The following is a 13,624-nucleotide window of genomic DNA, read 5'->3' as shown; positions in this document are numbered from 1 at the left end:
TTCACTAGTAATGTCCCTCATTCAGATGTGGTTGGAAGTACACCCTGATGCGCAAAGTAACGATGTGTGTGTGCACAACACAGGACACAGGGACGGCATCAGATTATCAGTGATTGACAGTCCTAGGCTGTTTGGGGTGTAAAACGGGCGACGACAGGCTTCATATGTGAAAATGGAGGCGTGTCATTGCGTTTAGTGGGAAGGAAAAGGCCAGGGATCTCCTTCATTGCACAGAGGATTCCTGGTGCCAGAGAAGTTACGATACTGCGTCTTTGAACGCAGCTCGGATTAGTAATGCAGCGGGAGGCGTGACGCCCCCTGCTGCATTACCATACTAGTGCTATCGGTGCTGCTTCTATGTAAGCCGCAGGAATAGCAACTCCAACCACATCTGAATAAGGGCCAAAATCATTATCTCAGTAATCAGCTGAGCAAACAGTGTAACTGTATAGCACCTAGCTCCTACAGTATTATTGAGGCATCTGTGGCTGGAACTGTTACTTATTAACTAGTATAAATTACAGTGTGAAAAATGGGTCCCTCAGATTAAACTCCACAGAGGTAATAGCAATGTAAGGTAATTGCAATGCACTTTTGTTGCGCTGTTCCGCACAGCGACGTTCCGAGCTGCATTTTTCCATTTGAAATTTGCATTTTTCATAATCTGTTTCTGTAGATTAAATGAAAAGTCTGTTGAGGTGCAGCAGGACTAGCAGCGGCTCCTATCTCGCTCTAGGAGGAGGGCGATGCTCCGAGTCTTCCGCGACCTTCTCCACTCCGGCGCCGTTCGGTTCACCGCACCTGCACTGTGCAGCTCACAGATGCCGGAACCTGGCGACGGTACTGCACATGCGTAAAACCACAGCTTCTATGGACTGCATCGGCTGCAGCCCATAGAAGCTGGCTAGGGCTGGCGAGCTAGGGAGCTGGCTTCCTACAGGAAGCCAACTCTCTGCCTATTGCAGCCCGGACTGTCAGTCCCGGAGGGAGGAATCACCTCTCAATGGGATTGTCTGTAGTGTCTGTGACTGACAGGTAGGACGTCCAATAGGAAGTCACTGCCAGTCACAGTGATGCCAGTACAGTCTCACGGACTGCATCTGGCTTCATTGACAGTGAGCGAAGGTGGCAGATTTTACCTGGGGTGGCTGCAGTCCTGCTCTGCCTCCCAAATGCTGGAGCATGAGATGCCTACAACTACTGTACAGCCACTTTGCGTGCAAACGTTCAGAAGCCACTGGTTGTAAAGGCTAATCATTATAGCATGACACGTAATTGAGCAGAATGATGTACAGGATGTAGGCTCATCCATGTATTTTCTCACTGCCCGCCTTTGTTGCTATTGCCTCCTAGTGGATATATTATAGAAAACTTACAGATGTGTCCTCGTTCAACTACCCTCCTGGCTGGATATTTGCATGTGTAATTGGCCAGTCATCACATGATAAGGTATCACAAGCTAGAACAATAGGGTTCTGTAGAATAATAGCTTGAGACACCTCATCACTCAATGCCGCTCTACGTTACGTAGAAACAGAAGGAACGTTATATGAGGACACATCTGTATCTTATACACGATAGAAGCAAGCCGGTCTGCTGCAGTCTATGCAAGTCTGGTTTATATCCCTTTCCTGCACTGAAGAGAAGTCAGTGAAGAAATATATAACAAAGTAATATGTATAAGAGTATTCATGGTGCGAACAGTATCGTAGATCAGGTATGTCATATTACATACATGATCTATGTGTCTGTGTGTTATCACTTGTCTACTGGCGTGTGGTGCATAAAAGACTGTGCAGCCATAAATCAGTGAGCACTTTGCATTAAAGGTTAGTAAATATCATATAAGTAATTAATAGAGAATATCACAAATTCTGCCAATGAAAAAGACAGTAGAGGGTATATTTACTGAAGAGCAGGTTTATATAGAAGTGGAACTGTTGCCCATACAGTAGCATCAATCTTCTAGAAGGTGCAGGATAAATGATAAGTAGAACCTGATTTGTTGCTACGGGCAACATCTCCACTTCTATAAACCTGCACTTTAGTAAATATACCCCTAGAGTCGGCAGTTAAAAATAACTAGAGAGGCCCAATCAGTTCAGACAAGTTCAAAAATCCAAATGAGATGATTCCATGGCTTCAGATGTTTCTGCTCTTGGATTATGACTTTGTGCTGGTTCATCAGGAATTTCAAACTTGACGATTGAAACTCAAAGTTTGTTTTGAATATGTAATTTTTACAAGTGATTGATGTGAATCTGACACTACAGAGGACATGTGTATCTGGCACTGTGTGGGGCACGTGTATCTGGCACTCTAAGGGTATGTGTGTCCAGCACTACAGGAGGCATGTGTATCTGGTACTGTGGGGGGCATGTGTATCTGGCACTGTGGGGGGCACGTGTATCTGGCACTGTGGGGGGCATGTGTATCTGGCACTGTGGGGGGCACATGTATCTGGCACTGTGGGTACACGTGTGTAACTGGCACTGTGGTGACACATGTGTATCTAACAATGTGGTCGCATATTATGTGTATTTGACAATGTGGGGGTTTAGTATGTGTATCTGGCACGGTGGGGACAGATGTGTATCTGACAATGTGGGGGCATATTCTGTGTATCTGACAATGTGGGGGCATATTATGTGTATCTGGCACTGTGGGGGCACATGTGTATCTGAAAATGTGGGGGCATACAATGTGTATCTGACAATGTGTGGGCATATAATGTGTATCTGGCACTGTGGTGGCATATCATTTATATCTGGCACTGTGGGGGCATATAATGTGTAACAAACAGAAAAAAATGAAGAGACAATTTAATCAGCGCCTCTTCGTGGATTGACTGGTCACTTAATTCTCATTATACAACTGACAGGCTGCTTCTGCGCACGGGACAGTTTTTCAATTTTGTTTGTTGTGGCATATAATGTGTATCTGGAACTGCACTGCTGGGGGCATATAATGTGTATCTGGCACTGTACTTTGGGGGCATATGTGCATCTGGCACTGCTGGCGGCATATTATGTGTATCTGGCAATGTGAGGGGAATATTATGTGTATCTGGAACTGTTGAGGCATGTAATGCGTATCTGGCACTGTGGGTTCATATAATGCATATCTGGCACTGTGGGGGCATATAATGTGTATCTGGAACTGTGGGGGCATATAATGCATATCTGGCACCGTGGGGGCATATAATGTGTATCTGGCACTGTGGGGGAATATAATGTGTATCTGGCACTGCTGGGGGCATATGTGTATCTAGCACTGCACTACTGGGGGCAAATATGTATCTGGCACTGCTGGGGACATATAATGTGTATTTGGCACTACTGGGGGTGTATGTGTATTTGGCACTACTGGGGGCATATGTATATATGGCACTACTGGGGGAGTATGTGTATTTGGCACTACTGGTGGTGTATGTGTATTTGGCACTACTGGGGGCACATGTGTATCTGGCACTGCACTACTGGGGTCATGTGTATCTGGCACTATACTGGAGACATTATGTGTATCTGACATTATACTGGAGACATTATGCGTAAGTAACACTACTGTGGGCATTATGTGTAAGGCTGCTAATAGTGTGTGTAGAGGGGGTGTGAAAATATATTTATTTGTAGTCTGATAATCTAAAGCTGCGAGGCCGCGCCCACTTTTCCAGGAGCACGTGCATGGGGATGTGGGGGGGGGGGGGGGGTTAGGGCGCTTCGACATTTTCTCACTCAGGGTGCTAGTTGGCCTGGAGGCGGCTCTGGCTGGGAGGCCCCCATAATGTGAATTTAGTGGTCACAGATTATGCTAAAATACAGATGGAGGGACGTTAGTCGTGACTCCGTCTGTGCCTATGTGCACCCATGACGGAGACGCACTCCGTTCACTGGAAGTGCTCGTTTGCGATGAAGTCTCAGATGAGCGCAGCTCCATATGTAGCAAAATCTGCGACCGACTCTGTATAACCCTCATAGTCAGCAACATGCCCAGTAGTAGTAATATGACCAGTAATACTGTATATCAATCAGCAACAGTACGCTGGCTCAGCGCGCAAAAGAAAAAGCGTGGAAGTGGGATTGGCAGCGATTTGGGGGGCATCATCAGCTAACGTCTTGCCTAGGACACCAAACCAGTCAGGGTCGGCCCCAGTCCTACCCCTGCGTCGTACACCACCAATGACATCACACCAATATTGATTACTTCTTACAGTATTTCTGATATTTTGATCAGATTCCTATACCGCAGCACAAGAAATTACGGATTGTAACGCAGGACGATAATCATACACAGTTAGCCAGGGCCGGCTATAAGATCTAACATCCGTCTCGGCAGGTGTCAGTATCTTGCATCTTAGTTAGAGATATTCTTCCGGGTCTCTTCCTATGTACGAGCCCCCAGCCACGTCCCGTTCCCACAGCTGTGCTCAGTAACACTCTACCAGAATCCCTCGTTACTGATATTGCTGCAAAGCCCCGTAATCAGCTGCCTATGAGCTCAGCCAAATCCACGCGCTGTGTACTTGTCTTTGTTCCTTTCACACGTACCAGAAAATCTCTGCGAGGAACTGAATGGGATTGATAAATAAGAAGATTTCATTGCTTCTCTCCCTCATAAATCATTTACTGTTTCAAATATCCGGAAGCAGGTTTAATGGATTTAGACATTAAAAATGCCACTCTGAATACTTTCCAGTAATGTAGCCTTAGTAATGAGAAGTTGATTGCTATGTTTAGCAAATATTTTGCAAGTGTGCGAACTCATGTGTAGCAGAGCTGTACAAACAGATATTGGCCCTCATTCCGAGTTGTTCGCTCGCTAGCTGCTTTAAGCAGCATTGCACACGCTAGGCCGCCGCCCTCTGGGAGTGCCCGTTTTATTCCAGGTTTGACGTCACAAACACGCCCTGCGTTCGGCCAGCCACTCCCCCGTTTCTCCAGCCACTCCCACGTTTTATCCTGGCACGCCTGCGTTTTTCCGCACACTCCCAGAAACCGGTCAGTTTCCGCCCAGAAACACCCACTTCCTGTCAATCACACTCCAATCACTTCAACGATGAAAATTCTTCGTTCAGACGTGAGTAAATCTACTAAGTTTTGTGCTAAAATACTTAGCGCATGCGCACTGCGTACCATGCGCATGCGCATTTTTGCCTTAATCGCTCCGTTGCGAAAATCGGCAACGAGTGGACAACTCGGAATGACCCCCATTGTGCAGTCTCTGAGTAGCCCAGGACTTACTCAGCCGCTGCGATCACTTCAGCCTGTCCGGGACCGGAATTGACGTCAGGAACCCTCACTGCAAACGCTTGGACACGCCTGCGTTTTTCCAACCACTCACAGAAAACGGTTCGTTGACACCCACAAATGGCTTCTTCCTGTCAATTTCTTTGCAAACGCCCGTGCGAATGGATTCTTCGCACAAACCCATCGCTGAGCGGTGATCCGCTTTGTACCCGTGTGACGCGCCTGCGCATTGCGGTGCATACGCATGTGCAGTTTAGATCTGATTGCTACCGCTGTATGTAAACGCAGCCTACCAACCAGTTCCGAATTAGGGCCACAGCATAATGCCAATAACAGGTAATCTATGGACAACTGGAGGCTATTTAGCTGTTGTGCAACTACAAGTCCAATCAGGCCCCATAAGTAGGCTTACCTTACTATCCCTTTAAATAGGGACACTCATGAACTACACAGGTTCTTTGGCTGATTAAAACCAAGTGAAATGCAGGCGTGACGTCAGCCAGCCACATACCCAGTGTGATTCATGAGTGTCCCAGTTTAAAGAGATAGTAAGGTAAGCCCACCCATACGTCAGAGGAGGAGCGCAGTAGATCTTGGGTGTCTACAGACAGGATACTCTGCATAGTTTAAATAAACTGATTGTAGTTTCTGCCTGTTGCCCGAAATGGACAGTGAAGGGTATATTCAATAAAATGTGGGATTTTTTGGAAGATGTTGCCCATAGCAACCAATCAAATTCTACTTATCATTTATCTAGTTTCTTTTAGAAGATAATAGCTACAATCTGATTGGTTGCTATGGGCAACATATCCACTTCTTAAAACCCATAAATATACGACTGAGAGCCTGATGTACAGTAGAGTGGGCATAACGTACACTTGGGCTCATTTATCAATGAGTTTTATCATACGCAATGAGTTTAAAGACTTGTAATAATTGGTGCTCCAGCCAATACGCTCCCACCTGTCTTATCTCTAAAAAAGCTGTTTGGCCGGAGCAACATTTATCATACGCAATGAGTTTTAATACTCATTGCGTATGATAAAACTTGTTGATAAATGGGCTCCATTAAAGGGGTCTATTTACTAAGCCTTGAAATGAGTACCAGCCACTCAGCTCCACAGACTGTGTTTTGAAAAATGACAGTTAGGAGCTGGTAGATTGGGACTTTGGGGTCTATTTACTAAGCCTTGGATGGAGGTAAAGTGTCTGGAGCTAAAGTACCAGCCAATCAGCTACTACTTGTCATTTTTAAAACACATGGCAGTTAGGAGCTGATTGGCTGATACTTTATATCCATCCACTTTATCTCCATCCAAGGCTTAGTAAACAGACCCCATAATCTCTGTCTGCTTTATCTCCATCCAAATCATAGTACATAGGGGCAGATGTATTAAGCCTGGAGAAGTGATAAAGCAGTGATAAGTGGAAGGTGATAACGCACCAGCCAATCAGCTCCAATATGTAAATTAACAGTTAAGAGCTGAGTGGCTGATGCGTTATCATCTTGCACTAATCACTGCTTTACTTCTCCAGGCTTAATACATCTGTCCCATAGACCCCAAAGCACCAGCCAATCAGCTCCTAACTGTCATTTTTCAAACCCAGCCTGTAACATGGCAGTTAGGAGCTGATTGGCTGGTACTTTATCTCCATCCAACGCTTAGTAAATAGACCCCATAACGTCTGTCGGCTTTATCTCCATCCAAGGCATAGTACATAGACCCCAAAGTACCAGCCAATCAGCTCCTAACTGTCATTTTTCAAACCAAGCCTGTAACATGGCAGGTAGGAGCTGATTGACTGGTGCTTTATTTCCATCCATCTCTCTCCAAGGCTTAATACAGAGACCCCAGTATTACAGTATGTGCAACTTTGCATCGATTTGGCAGCAGCAGCACTGGTCGGCCATTTACACCAGGTGCTCATGAAATTCCATGGACCGTCTCAGGGACGGACTGGGGTCCGAACTCAGCCCTGGCATCCTTGTGCACGTCAAAGGTGCACGTGCGCCCAGCACAGGGGCACGCACGCTGGGGCAAGGTGCGCGGGGGGCATGGTACAAATCAGGGGGCATGAAGTCATGGCATGCCCCCATTTTTATTGAACTGTGGAGGGCGATGGGTGTGTGAACACAGCACACAGGGCGTGCCATGAGTCAGGGGGCGTGGGCTTCCAGCATGCCCCTATTTTCGTGTGGCGGGGGGCACAAACTGAGAGCCAGGAGCTGCGCCGGGCGCGTCTTTCTCGGTTTCTCTGTGAGCTGACTGGCCCACCTGCCCATCGGCCCTTCTGGCATTTGCCAGAAGGGCCAGAAGGGCAGTCCGGCCCTGGTCGAGCTACTGAACTCATCACAACGCAGTCTGTAGAATTGTGAGTCCCATGCAGATTTCTTTTATCCAACTTTCCGGACCACTTAGAGAACCTATTTGTCATACTTTAATCTCTTAAATAGTGAGTTACGTTTTTTTATTTTTTTATTTTAACTGTGTTTCAGTGATATTTAAAGCATACCTGTGTTAGGAATTGCTCAGAAAAATGATTACCCTTGACATAAGGATACAAATGAAATCTTTTAGAATAAAGTATAAACCAGTAGCACGTTGACACTTCTCAGGGGCTCACCCATGAAGAAGAGGAGGGAGCTACATAAAGTCAGTGATTTTATATTGTTACAATGTTTCACCCAGCAAAGCACCATATTATGCCTTGTGCTTTTGTGGTTTCTTTTCTAGGTTCCACCATAGCTAGATTAATGGAGGAAGGGAGGTGCAGAGGTTACTGAATCCAGGCCCCCCTCTGTGAGGGGGCCCCCCAGCCGGAGCACACTGACATCACTAGCTCTCCCTCTTGTGCAGCAGCAGAGCCAGGCAGCAAGATTGCAAGCAGGACAATATGCAGCGCAGGCAGAAACACATGAGTATCAGGTTTCATGAGCTACCGATGGAGCTTCTTGACTAGAGGGGAAGAAAGCTGTAAGTGCCCCAGAGATCCCAGCTTCACCTCCTCCCCACCTGGGTGTCTCGGTCCTGTGTAACCTGTTATCTAATGAGAGCATTCGGGTCTAGAGAGAGACACACACACACACACACACAGAGAAACCCCCTGAGTCCTGCTCCAGTGTGTAAGTAGTACAGTAGCGGAGGCTACTCTTGCATGTGACAAGATAAATTATAGATTTAATTTTTCTATGTGTATTTTAAGGTTAAGTTGTCCACTACAAGAAAACTTAGTAAAATAGTTGTCTCTCAATTAGGTGGAGCCGAAAACAGTACAATTATTGTGCATAATGAAACTATTAGTTTTAATCTACTATACACCATTGGGTTAAATTTAATATACTGTACACAATCCATACCTCCCAACATGACCCATTCCAGGAGGGACAAAATGCTCTCTACCTGGACTTCCCTCCCATTCCTCACCACCACTTTTGGGTTGACTTGTGGCGGCACCCCATTCTGCACTGAGTTTCCTCCATTAGTTTGGGAGCCCATTCTTAAAAGTAGTGGCAGAGTCTGCCATTTCTACTCTCACCAGGCAGGGAATTCCAAATACGTATTGTCCTTACTGTGAAGAAACGTTTCTGTCTCTGTGTGCGAAATCTCCTCTCCTCTAACCTAAGCGGGTGTCCACGTGTCCTTTGTGATGATCTTACCAAAAACAAATCCCCTGCTAGCTCTGTGTATTGTCCCCTTATAGATTTGTAAATGTAAATCATGTCCCCTTTTAGTCTCCTTTTTTCCAGTGTAAACATGCCTAATGTATGATTGCAATCACCTGTGATGAAACACCTTTCTTATCAATTAAATAGTTTAACACAGGTGACGCCAATCACATAATAAGAGGGAAGTCCAGGTAGAGAGCATTTTATCCCTCCTGGAATGGGTCAAGTTAGTTGGTATACACAATCTAATTTACAACCCCCCCCCCCTCCCCCCTCCTCTGGTAACACCTGATTTAATTCCCCCGGGCCCTCCAAGCCTTAATCCAGCCCTGGGTTCCACTCACTAGTTCTCATTCTTGCAAGATTCCCAGATGGCGTTGGGAGTCAGCGCCTACTATTTGGGGAGTCTCCCGGACTGTCTGGGACAATAATACACCAGAAAAAGCACAAAGCACAAACAGTGCTAGCAGACTAAATTTAAAAAGATTTTATTTATCTTAGATCATAAATGAAATTAATAAATCCTTCCTATACCTCTATATTTAATTATGTATAGATTAAAAAATTATTTCTATCTCAAAACATGGCAATATGTATACAACAATTTATCACAGACAGAAAAGAAACATTTGTCTCATATCAGCTTAATCAGCATTACAATGTAACCAAGCTCCACTTTATACTTTGTATCTTTATCGGCACAGATTTCAGATGTTACTTTGTTAGTGGTATTTGCACGCTAATGGGCCCTACACAGTTACCGATCCGCCACCAAGCTGCCCGACGGTGGGTACGGCCGACGGGCAACCCGGCGGCAGGGGGTAGGTGAAAGAGGAAGTGAAGTTTCTACACACACACCCCCGTCACCTTCCCCCCCCCCCCCCCCTCTCCCCCCGTCACCCGGCTCCATAGCACTGCATGCTAATATGGAGAATCTCGTCCATATTGGCCAGCATGCATAAGACTAGAAGACATGACCAATGTGAAAGATGAACAATATGGACGATGAGCAATTTCCATTGAACTTCCCAGAGCCCTGACAAGCGAAATTGAGTGTACACACTAAGCAATTTTTCAAACAATTTGAAACATGAAAGATATCTTTGGAATTGGCGCCTTTTTTACATATTTTAATGTTGGGGAGGCATTTCTGTGTGTGTGGGCAGGGCTGTAGAAGGGGGAACCAATTAAATTTTTTCACCCACTGCCCCACCAATTTCCACTGTGCCACCAACTTAAAAAAAAAATCATTATAATGGGTTCAATATATGTGCAAATGTATACACTTGGCGTTGTCACCTAGAAAGTGAGAGCAGCTGATCTTGGGGAACTGATCCAAGTTTTCCCCAAATTTTAGAAGAACCAGACAAAAGATAAGACAGCGCTTCTCACTTTGTATAAAAATATTTTTACTTTTATATATACACAATTATCACAATAAGATACCGGCCACTACCAATACTAAAATATACAGGTAATAATTTTTAAAAGAATTTCCACATACGGAATCTATATAGTGCACATTAGTATCAGAAATGTAGCACCTATATGCACTATATAATCTCAATGAAGCTCGGTTTGGAAAGAAAAAATGAGCTCTATTTTCAATACCACATATCAGGCTCATATGATCAGATGTTATATTATTACTGAACCCACATATAGCAATTTAGAATGTTAGTCCAGCAAACAGCATATATATATAGTGGGTAAGTCCGCATACAGACGGTATCCGGACTCCAGGTCGACAACAAAAAGGTCGACACACCTTAGGTCCACGCCAATTGGTCGACACACCTTAGGTCGACATGGACAAAATGTCGACAGGAACAAGGTCGACATGAGTTTTTCACGATTTTTTTCTTTTTTGGAACCTTTTCATACTTAACGATCCACGTGGACTACTGTGCCGAGCGAAGCGGTAGCGGAGCGAAGGCACCATGCCCGAAGCATGGCGAGGGGACGCAGTGCACTAATTGGGGTTCCCGGTCACTCTACGAAGAAAACGACACCAAAAAAACATAAAAAACTCATGTCGACCTTTTTCCATGTCAACCTTGTTCCTGTCAACCTTTTGTCCATGTCGACCTTTTGTCCATGTCGACCTAAGGCGTGTCGACCAATTGGCGTCGACCTAAGGTGTGTCGACCTTTTTGTTGTCGACCCTGAGTCCCAGACCCATACAGACAGAGCAAGATGTTAATCAAACAAGCAGTTTTGAAGCAGATGTAAATGGTTAGAGTCCATCCATATTAGCAGGTTGATTTTTAGTGCAATTTGCAGATGGTTATTGATACAGCTGACAAATCTGAACTCAGCTGGTAACAAGGCACATTAGTGAAAGGCAATATTAAACACTGCAGTCCAAAGTCTGCCTAGAGTACACTTACTATGTACCCAAATTGATACATCTCCTTAGTTTGTTGTAGGCATTGCAGCCTCATTCATGGAGTATGGTGGACAATGGGAAATCTGGACAGCGTTCCCTTTTAAGCAGGTGCCTCTCTCTAGTGCAGCAGCAGCCGATTCTTCGTAAATACACACTGAAAAAGCTGTAGAAACCGGAGGGTGGACGGAGAAACGCGTTTGGTGACTCATTTGCTGGCTAAACACCACACTTTGCTGTTCATAGAAGTGTTGGAGAATCGGCTGCTGCACAACACAACAGTATGTATGACCCAACAGTACGTATGAGGTTCTACAGAGAGACCCAACTATGGAATACAAAACCGAATTGGACTTGTTATTACAACAGACGGTCACTAATAAAATCATTACGAATGCAACGATGGAGGCGCTGATCCAGGAATGGCCAGCAACCCCAGTGTTCTATACCATCCCTAAGCTTCATAAAAATATCAAAGAACCGCCCGGACGCCCTATTATATCGGCGAGAGATTCATTATATTATGGGATATCTCAATTTTTGGATTTCTACCTACAACCTCTTATTCAGAAACAACCAAGATTTCTAAAAGACACTACAACTTTCATAAAGAAGCTAAAAGAGTTGACTCCACTCCCGCAACGCTATCTACTATGTACAGTAGATGTTACCAACCTGTACACCAGTATACCGCATGACAGAGGGTTGGAATCCGTTAAGATGTTTCTCCAAAAAGAGTCAGACTACGCCGGTCCAGATATTGACTTTTTTATTTCCTTACTCTCACTCACCTTATCAAGAAATTACTTTTTGTTTGACCAACAAATTTACCGTCAGCGAACTGGGTGCGCGATGGGTTCTTGCGTTGCACCCAGTTTCGCGAATATCTTCATGTGCCAAGTTGAACAGGACATCTTCTTCTCAAACGACTCCATCCGACAAAACATTAAGATGTTCTTTCGCTACATCGATGAAATCTTCATCCTGTGGCAAGGGAGTGAAGAGTCATTCCGATCCGCGATGGAGTGGATAAACCAGCAAGATGAAGCCATCAAATTCACATCAGAAGGCCATCTACAGAGTGTACATTATCTGGATGTGAGCGTGTCTATTGATGAAAATTGCAACATCAACATTTCTATGTATTACAAACCTACTGACAGAAACGCGATCTTGGAAGCAAGTAGTCAACATCCCCAATCCACAAAATGGGGTCTACCCTACTCACAGTTCCTAAGAATAACCAGAATCTGTAGTGATCCGGTAGATGCTAAAAACCATATGAATCTCATGTTCCGCAAATTCTTACAAAGGGGATATAAACCTAAACTTTTAAGACAAGCGATGAACAAAGCATCCTCAATTACTCAAACACAAGCTCTGTCACCAGCTGGTAAAAAACAAAAAACTGACAACATCATCTGGACCCAGGATTTCCATACGGCAAGTCAAAAGATCACTCATTTTGCCAGACAAATCTGGCCTATTATTTCTAAAGACAACGATCTACCCATGATGAAATCTACCTCTATCCTAACCTCATTTAAGAGGGGCCGAAACATCAAAGACAGGGTTGTTCACAACGATATCTCCCGGTTCACAGCAGATAAACCAAAGCATTTCCTGTCTAGAAAACCAGGGAACTTTCGCTGTTTAGGCTGTACTACATGTAGTTGCCTGGAACAGGGAAACAAGTTTCAGCACCCTAGATCGGGTAAAACTTTTACCCTCAAGCACTCAGTAACATGTACTACCACCAGAGCCGGCCATAGGCATAGGCAAACTAGGCAATTGCCTAGGGCATTTAATATGCCTAGGGGCATCAGCAGCTTCTACTGATTAAAATGATATGTGGCATGCCTATATTCTGTGTGTAACATTTCATATGCAGATACAGCCACAGTCTCACACAGTATATAGGCATGCTGCATATCATTTTAATCAGCAGAAGCTGCTTGTGCATCCTAGCCACATAGCAATGCAAATAAGATGCATTTTCATAAAAAAATGTGCCCGACGTTAGCATTGAGGCAAGATTTATGAGGACACATCTGTATCCAAGCAGAGGCAGAGGTCACAGTGTTAGTGGCAGTGTGAGTGCTGTGTGCATGTGAGTGGGTTGGTTGTACAGTAGTGTTCATAATATGTGTAAGGAGCATTATGTGTGTCATGTAAAAATGCATTGATAATGTGCAACATATGTGTAAGGGGCACTATGTGTGTCATTATGTGTATAAGGGCATTAATAATGTGCGGCATATGTGTAAGGGACATTATGTGTAAAAGGGCATTAATAAAGTTTGTCATAATGTGTAAGGCGCATTA

This window comes from Pseudophryne corroboree, chromosome 4 (assembly GCF_028390025.1).
Source record: "Pseudophryne corroboree isolate aPseCor3 chromosome 4, aPseCor3.hap2, whole genome shotgun sequence".
Classification (NCBI taxonomy): domain Eukaryota; kingdom Metazoa; phylum Chordata; class Amphibia; order Anura; family Myobatrachidae; genus Pseudophryne; species Pseudophryne corroboree.
The sequence above is the reverse complement of the archived record's forward strand: the minus strand, read 5'-3'. Positions refer to the sequence as shown.